Source organism: Fragaria vesca, linkage group LG5 (genome assembly GCF_000184155.1).
Source record: "Fragaria vesca subsp. vesca linkage group LG5, FraVesHawaii_1.0, whole genome shotgun sequence".
NCBI classification, from domain to species: domain Eukaryota; kingdom Viridiplantae; phylum Streptophyta; class Magnoliopsida; order Rosales; family Rosaceae; genus Fragaria; species Fragaria vesca.
The window spans coordinates 28,124,516-28,133,500 of record NC_020495.1 but is presented as its reverse complement, the minus strand read 5'-3'; the positions used below and the strand labels follow the sequence as shown (position 1 = coordinate 28,133,500).

Here is an 8,985-nt window from a genome sequence, read left to right as displayed (position 1 = left end):
ACTAAAAGATGGATGCCCTAAGCGACGATGCCACAACCAAACTTCACTTAGCCTGTCAGAAGTTGACATTAAAGCGGTCCGTGGCTGTGCGCCTGGTTTCTCCCCCACATAAGTCTGGTCCAGACGAAAGAGCCTGCCCCTCAAGTACCCCCGACCGAGTAACTCCCCAGTGAGAAGATCCTGAAAAATCACATACATAGGAAAAAAGGTCACAGAGCATTTTGGATTCAACATTTAACTGTGAGACAGATATCAAATGATGAGATAAAGCAGGTACATATAACACATTTTGTAGCACTATTGTGGGAGTGATACAAACTGACCCTTTTCCTAACACAGGGAAGGCTTCACCATTAGCATTAGTAACATATGGCACTGGTGGAGAGGATAATTCAGTAAAGTAAGATTTGTCATAAGTCATATGATCTGAAGCACCTGAATCAATAATCCATGTATCACCACCAACAAAGCTAGAAATATTTAAGGCCATACCTATCTTACCACGACCAGCCACTGATGCTGTGGGTGTAGCGCCTTCTGCTGTATGATGGTCATGTCCGGATACACCATAGATGTCTGGTTCTTGGACCAACTGGATAGCTGCTTTCGCCTTGGGACGATAAGTAGGCCTCTTAGGCCTAAGATGAGGGTACAACTTCCAACAAGACTCACGAGCATGGTCACCCTTGCAATAAGAGCAAGGGGGACGAGGTTGGTTCCCAAAGCCTGGTGGTGGTCCTTGCTTGTGAAGTGGAACTGAACTTGATTGCTGAAGGAGTGGTGCTGGTGTTCTCGCTTGAATAGTGAGACTAGAGACTTCAAGTTGTGCTTGAGTAAGACTTTCCTGCTGAGACTCATCCTTACGGATATATGTGAAAGCTGTAATCAGGTTAGGAGGTTCGGTCATTCTGAGTAGCTCTCCTTTGGCACTGTTGTGTTTTGCATCAAGACCCCTCAGAAAGTGATGAACTCGCTCAAGCTCCTTTTCCTTCAAGTACCAAACAAGATCCTCTTGGTTCTTGATCTTGCAAGGACGTTTCGTATCAATTTCAGCCCAAATGTTCCTTAGCTTGGTGAAATACTGTGCCACTGGCTGCCCATGCTGTTGCATTGAGGAAGCAGTGCACATCAACTCATGAACCTGTATGAAATCAGACTCATTAGTATATAAATCCTCCAGTGTCTTCCAGATCGCCTGAGCTGTATCACATTGTTCCACCAGGTCGACTATGTCCTCATTCATTGCCTTGTACAAGACTGACATCACAAGACCATCATCATCTTCCCACTTAGTGTAAGCATCAACATCACTTTCACTAGGGGCCTTAATTGTCCCAGTTACATGCCCCATCTTGTGCATCCCTCGAAGATGAGCCGTCATGATTTCTTCCATTTCCGAAATTGGTTCCATTGAGTTTGGCACCCCCAAATGAACCACTTTCAGAATTCTTGACAGATACTTCAACTGTCTGAACATCTTTCCCCTGAGAACTTTCAACTCCAGAATCCATTGCAACACAAATACCGAATCAGTAATTTATGGAGCAAAAAACAATAAAGGGGGGAATAAACCTGCGTCTGGTGCACTTGCACTGTCGGTGCACTGGAGCTGACAATAAATAGTGACTGAACCGGGTCGGGTCGAACACAACAAGCCGGGTCAGACTAGAAACGGGTCGGATCGGATTAGCAGAACCGGGTCCAAGAAACGCGGCGTCGGCTGCGTCGTGACAGAGTGGATCGGCACGGCACAAGGGCGCGGCAGCGTCGAGACCGGTGGCGTCGGGACCTGGGCTTTGGCACGGCGGCGTCGAGACCTGGGTTTTGGCGCGGGTTGTGGCACGGCGGCGTCCTCTGGGCACGATGACAACTTCTGGGCAGAGACGACGACGGCGGGGCAGAGACGACGACGGCGGCAGCTGGGCACAGCAACAGCAACTACTTTTGGAAAAGAAGATGCGGCGGTAGCTGGGTTGAGCCGTAATATTGAGGCTGAGAGGTAAAAAATCAGTCTGACAAGGGGCCTACGTCAAACTGAGAATAGTCGGAAAAACTTCGACAATCGAGACAATAAACCCTAACAATGAGGTTTATTTAAAAAGACAAACAACCGTCTGACAAATGTCGGACGAAGAATTTGCAGCGGAAAAACAAAGAGACAAAGTCCTTTCGGATCTTTGCTCTGATACCAAGTCAAATATAACAAGGTTTGGAGAATGAATTTTCTGATATCTTATTCATCTCACAGTGGAGGCTATATATAGAGATACAAGTTGTACAAACCCTACGTACTATGTACTACACATACAGAATAGGAAAGTAATAACAAATTAATTTACATTCCTAAACTAACTCCATAACTCACGCTAACAGCTCTATCCTTTTTGTTCTGTGTGGCTTCACAAATCCTTCAGCGACCCACAAGCGAATTAGTCTCTCCCTGCTGATGGAGCGGTCTTCTGGAAACATGCCAAAGTACAAGAAGCAACTTTTAAGATTGCTTGAAAGATCCTTGTAACTTAGCTCCCAACTACGGCTTATAATTTTTGGAACATCCGATCCGAGGCTGTCATGAAAGTTCTTCCACTCTAGTATAGTTTGAGGCTTATTTGCTAGCGCAGTCCCAACAGCTGATATTGCAAGGGGTAGACCTTCACACCTCTTCAGGATTTTTTGAGCCCACTCCTCAAGCGCCTCTGGACAATATCCTTCCCTATTTTGAAAAGCCTTCTTGCAGAATAGATACCAAGCATTTTTCCATGGTATCCCCAGACTCAAATCATGGGTATACTCGGAGGAAACAAAACTAGAAACTACATCTGAGTTACGACTGGTTGTGATTATCTTACTCCCAGATAAACCATTTGGTAAGGCACTTGCAATGCTCTCCAAATTCTGTTTGCTGCCAATGTTATCTAAGACGATCACAAACCGCTTATTACTCAAAGCTAGTCTCAGTCTCTCCTTCAGATCATTTGTATCTTCCTGTAGAATTGGTTCTTGCATGTTGCTTTCTGGGTCCATTTTTCTCAAGATGTTTAGCAAGAGCTTGATGGCTACAAATGGACGTGAGACATCGATCCAAGCATGACAGTGAAAGAACCCACGAACTTGCTTGCTCTTGTAAACATTCTTTACGAGAGTGGTTTTGCCTGAGCCGCCAGGACCTACAATTGATATCGCCAAACGTCTTGAATTTCTCTCCATAAACTGTTTGGACAGTTGCTCTTCGGCCTCTTCAAAGCCAACTGTTTCATCTTCTTCAGGGTGGCTGGGAGCCAATTCACCATTTCCCTGCGATGTTGTGCTTGAGCTACCTTCCTCTGGACGATGAATTCCATCTAGTTTCCGAACAAAATCAATCTGCTTTTCAACGCCAGCGATTCTGGAGGCCAATTTGGAGCTTGCTCTCCAATCTGGGACTGCATGACCAACGCGGTGTGCCAACCGAGAGATCTTATAGGTGTGGGAATGATTTGGGACATGAAGCAAGTACTCGTCAAGAGCATCTTCAATGGAAAAAGCTACATCTTGGATCTGTTTTAGACGAGCTTGAAGCCCTTCGTTGCTTTCATCCATCTCAGCTTCTGACTGCTTTAGATAGGCCTCCATCCTCCCCAGCCAAGTCTTTGCCTTTCTAACATCATCCACGACACTATGTTGAGGTTTGCCTAGTTCATCGAGGAGTTTTATCACCTGCTCAACTAGCAGGAATGCTACTTCAACAGCTTCAGCCATTTGTCCCGTAAGACAATTTCCAAGCTGGAGAAAATTTCTTCTCGATCGAATACTGCAACTTGAACACGTACAGGCAAATATATCAGTAGAAAGAGCAAACCTTTTATTGTTCTTCTTTTCGGAAAATTATATGCCAACTTGTTGGAAATAACTTTTGTTTAAGCATTGGGTCAAATTTGCATATATGCAAGTACAACAGCCTGATTTTGAACCTTGCAAATAATGGAGAATCAAATTTTGGAAGTTACATATACTAGTCTTCGTCTTCGTCTTCCCCAGTGGGAAGAGCCATCCAAAGAATCTTCTGTGCAAGTAGCATTAGTATGCAAATTGGAAACTCGCAAGGAAAACAACAAGATTACAAAGTCCGTCAACCCTAGGATCGAATATCCTGGAGGCCATTGCATGCATGAAATGGATTTCTGAGAAGAGCGCTCGGATCCAAAGCTTATATATGACCAAGTCTATGTCTAACTGCTAATTGATTAATGGACTATCAGACTATGTCCGTATTTCTATGATAGGAAAGTCTCATACTGATAGAAAAGATGTTACATGATATAAGAAGGAGTCCACTGACCAGTTCAGATATCAAAACACCCGCGTAGTCCACTGCTAGTTGCCTAACACTCGCGTTAAACAAGTCAGGACATAGTGTTGTTTTATGGTCGATCTGTAAGTGGAGGACTATTGTAGGTAGATGTCGCCAGAAAGATTTTGTTTGTTTATTTTCTGAGCTAGCTAGCTTCATCAATCAAACAGAAGATTAAGACCGTAATATTACATGAGTGCGAAAGTTGCATGCAGTTGCAGAGAGCAACTTGTCAATTAAGATCCCTCTTAATATTACTACTTGAGTTACGAAGTTAATTAGGAAAGGTTGTTGCATGTAACTTAAACCCTTGTAATCGATGTAATAAGTGATGATAAAGAAAGAGCAAAACGCACCCTTCCTTTCTGCAAATCTGCAATTACTAATTTCAGAACTACGTACACTTACCATATTTGCCCTTCCGTTCAAAGATTAAGGGCATACTCGCGTGGTCGATCGAGTTGAACAAGTCAGGACAGAAAGCAGGTTTATGGTCATATATGCATGGCAAAAAGACCTCTCTTCGTCTCTCTGTGTCTTGTCTTGTTTCTTAGTTTCTAGAGCGTCAACGTACATGTTTCAAAAATTAAACCCAAGTATTTTTTTTAAATTTTTTTTTTATGAAACATCAAGAAAGGGGACTAGACCAAAATCTCTCGTCACAACGAAACAAAACTAAGAAAACCGAAATTGAGGAAGACCCATAAAGTCACTACTACAATATGATAAAATAAAAAGAGGATGTGAATCCTACCAAACCAACTGTGTTAATGACGTACCGTGATTAGCCAGAGCATTTGCAACCTTATTCCTTTCACGAAAAATATGAGAAGATCAAAAGGTCATCTCCGATATGCAACATAAACAATTAATTAAGCCAACGGACACGTAGTTGCCAAGGTACAAACAAAGAAGACCATAGATAGTCTAACACAAGCGACGAGTCAATCTCTAACTAAATGTGCTTCTAGTCTCATACCCAAACAAGCTCAATAGCAATTGTCATCACCTCCCCAAGACTAGCTAGGACTAATTGTTTAGTTACTTCATCATGTCATGGGAAACTTGCATGCATTTGCAGAGAGCAACTAGGTAAGATCCTTGATATTCATTAGTTGTTTAACATGTGATTAGCAAATTTGCAGGCAACTTGGCAGAACAATTGAAATTAATCTGATATAGAAAGCAACCAAGGAATTAAGTAATCAATGACAATTTCTGCATTTTTTTTCCAGTAAAATTAAGGACAACTAGCATAACCTTGCTAATCACATATGTTAAACAGTTATCAAGGGTCTTGCTTAGTTGCTCTCTGCAAATGACAATTTCTGCATTTTTTTTTCCAGTAAAAGGACAACTAGGAACTAGCATAACTTACAGAGAGACGAAATATGAGATTGGAACGAAGAAATATCAGGCAGCAATTTACTATCAATGTTAGGTTAACAGGTACGACCTTGATAGTATCAACGAAGCAAATTACAGCTTTATTCCTTACATTTCACTGATACAGAGAAACTAAACAGTTTGCCAAAATCATTATACATAACTCGAGATAATTGATGAGCAAAATTATAACAAAAGAAAAGCCACATGCAGTGAATGCTCATAATATATATATATTTTCTAGCTAGTGGACATATGCCAATACAATCAAGAAATATTTTGGCTTCCATTGCTTCCACTACAGAAAGATTGGATGACTCGGACATTCCGATCCAAGTAATGCTCCACGCTATCTATTTGAAGCTTAGAAATGAATTCATCAGGCATCTCATACAGAAGAAATTCTTCGAGCTGCTAGAAATCATTTATTGAATGTAAAATGCTGAAAACAGTAAAGGAGAGGAAGAAGGCTACGGAGGCTACATTGTGTCTAACTTGATTGAGAGCGAATGAGGTTACAACAATACATACAGGGCTTAGAATATATAATGACGTAAATGCCCTTACAACTTAATTGTCATAAACCTAGCATATAGTTAACACCCCCCCCTCAACCTTGTGCTTGGGAACAAGCATAATGGTTGCCTGCAAACTACACAGATATAGCCCAAAAAATACAGGAAAACACCCAATTCAATAACCCAACAACTTGATATGATAAGATCAACTAGCTTCCATCTTGACTTGCAGCAGAATTGGTATAAGAGGAGAGGGAGCTTGCTGGAAAAAATCTCAAAGTTCTCATGGTGATAGCAACTACAGTAGGGCAGCAATATATAAAGCAACCTGAGCAGCAAATGATAGAAAACTGAAAATTTCTTCATATTTGACTGAAAACTGATATGAATACAAACTGAAAACTGCATATGACTGCTAACAACTTTCTGATATTCATTTGCTCACTACCAGCAACCTCACAAAATTTGCCTTAATCTGAAACTGAAACTACATTTGCATTCCAGCAACTCAATATCATCAACTCCTCTCTCTAAAACCATCTGTAATTTTCTCATTCATTCACATAAAACAGCAGCCCATTACTTGGAAACCATCAACATAATAGCAACATGCAGATCATCTCAACTCCTCTCTATTTTGCATAAGAAGATCAATATAACATCCCTTCACCATTCAAGCTCTTGTAGCAGCAATATGACTATTACACATTGATATGCAGCAATCATGGAACCATCTCTCAAAACGAACACAACTCGCACACAAGTCATATATTCAGACCATAATCTAACCCATCAAGCCAATTCACCAGTCCAAAAACAAATTATAAACTGCTTTGTCACCTTTTCTTTTGGTTGATGGCAAACAAACTATGATAAGAAAAATTAAACTGGAAACCTGATGAATTAATCATAACAACCCAGACTAGAGAGAAAATCCATGACTCAAGTGAAAGAGATGCCAATCTAACAAACAATACCAACTTTGCTGTATATACTGTATACTATCATCAACTCTCAATTCTTCTTTGCATAGTCCATATCCAATTCTAAAAAGACTTTCCCAAAGTTGCACAAACCGGCAAAAGAACCCACAAAATCAATCCATAACCCAACTTGTTAAGCTAGAATCACCAGACCAAAAAAGGAATAGAAATTTCTTCAATCTTAAACTTCAAACTTTAATAAAAATAAAAATGGCAAACTGACGACTACTAGCAGAACAACCGAGACTAAAGATCAATTCCACGATTCAAATGATAGAGATGTTGAATCGGAGAGATATTACCAAATTTCGGAAGAAACTGATGCTAGAGAGGAGAGAGGCAGTTGAAACACAATTGCAGAATCTCAAATCCATACGAATCTACCGTCGATGGAGGAGGCCCAAAACCAAAATCGCAACTCACGCATATGAATCCACGACCCGGCTTCGATTTAAGGTTCTCGCAGCTTCAATTCGAAAAGGAGAAGAAGAAAACGTAGAGGGCTTCATAGATCCGACGACAAGACCACGACATCGAATGGAAAGTTTCCAGTCGCCGGAGAGAACGAGAGCGTCTCCAGGAGGGAATCGATTCAAGATTGGGTTTAGGGTTTTGAAATTGGGGATCTGAAATTGAAGGGAACTGAAAATGAAAATGCGGAAGCAACTACGTATGGATAAACACAGAAGCCACAAGGTATCGGATCAGATACCATGGGTTCTGATACCATGCTAGAAATCATGGATTTATTGAATGTTTGCTGAAAACAGTAAAAGAGAGGAAGAAGGCTATGGAGGCTACATTGTGTCTGTCTTGAACTTTTAACTGAGAGAGAATGAGGTTACAACAATAGATATAGGGCTTAGAATATAGAATGACGTAAATGCCCTTACGACTTAATTGTAATAAACCTAGCATATAGTTAACTTCAGTAAGTGATGATATGGTGATTAATTATGCTTCTTAGAAGGGAACTTACTATTTATTATGTGAGAGTAGAGCAGGATGAACAAAGATTATGAGGTGAATATATTGAGATTGGAGATCAGTAGTTTGAGTGCTATACTGTGTTCCTATTCTGATGTTGCACTCCTTTATCATGCTTCACTCAAATTACATAGACATTGGAGAGCTCTTTTCTGATTCAGTCAACTCTCTCGCTTGACTCATGAAATCCGTCTGTGATCTCAATTATTGTGCTTCAATTCATCAGTTTTCCAGTTTTATTTTTCTTTATCAAAATATGTTTGCCGTCAACCAAGAGAAAAAGGTACCGAAGCAGTTTATATCTTTTTGTTTGTGGACTGGTGAGCACGGCTTGATGATTTGGATTACTGATTAGTTCTATGACTCTAGTGTGCAGTGCATGTTTGAATTTGATGAAGATATTTCTGGTTTCTCTGTCATTTGGTGTTAGTTGCATTTGGTTGGTGTTTGCATCAGAGAACTTTGCAGTAGTTTGTTCAAGACATGAGTGATTACACTGCCAATGGTTGATTCAGTTTACTTCCGTTGGAGTTAATTAGAAGTGTAGAGAGGAGTTCAGTTGGTTATGAGCTGCTGGAGTGCATATGGAGTTTCAGATTAAGGGAAAATTCTTGGTGGTGCTTTTCCATGGTTGCTGGAAGTGTGCAAATGAATATCAGAAAATTTGTGGCAGTCATATGCAGTTTTCAATCTTTCTATATATCAGAATTTAGTCAAATTTGAAGAGATTTTTCAGTTTATTTCATTGCTGCTATGCTGCTGAAGTTGCATTACATATTGC

General features: G+C 40.6%; 1 non-coding gene across 1 annotated transcript; it reads right to left on the bottom strand.

The window, feature by feature from the left end:
* Positions 1–5,792: 5,792 nt before the first annotated feature.
* Positions 5,793–8,045, bottom strand: LOC101293595. Its single transcript, XR_184777.1, has 2 exons — positions 7,520–8,045; positions 5,793–6,562 (listed from the first exon to the last, which is right to left on the bottom strand). It is a non-coding gene; the product is annotated as an uncharacterized LOC101293595 (transcript).
* Positions 8,046–8,985: the final 940 nt, after the last annotated feature.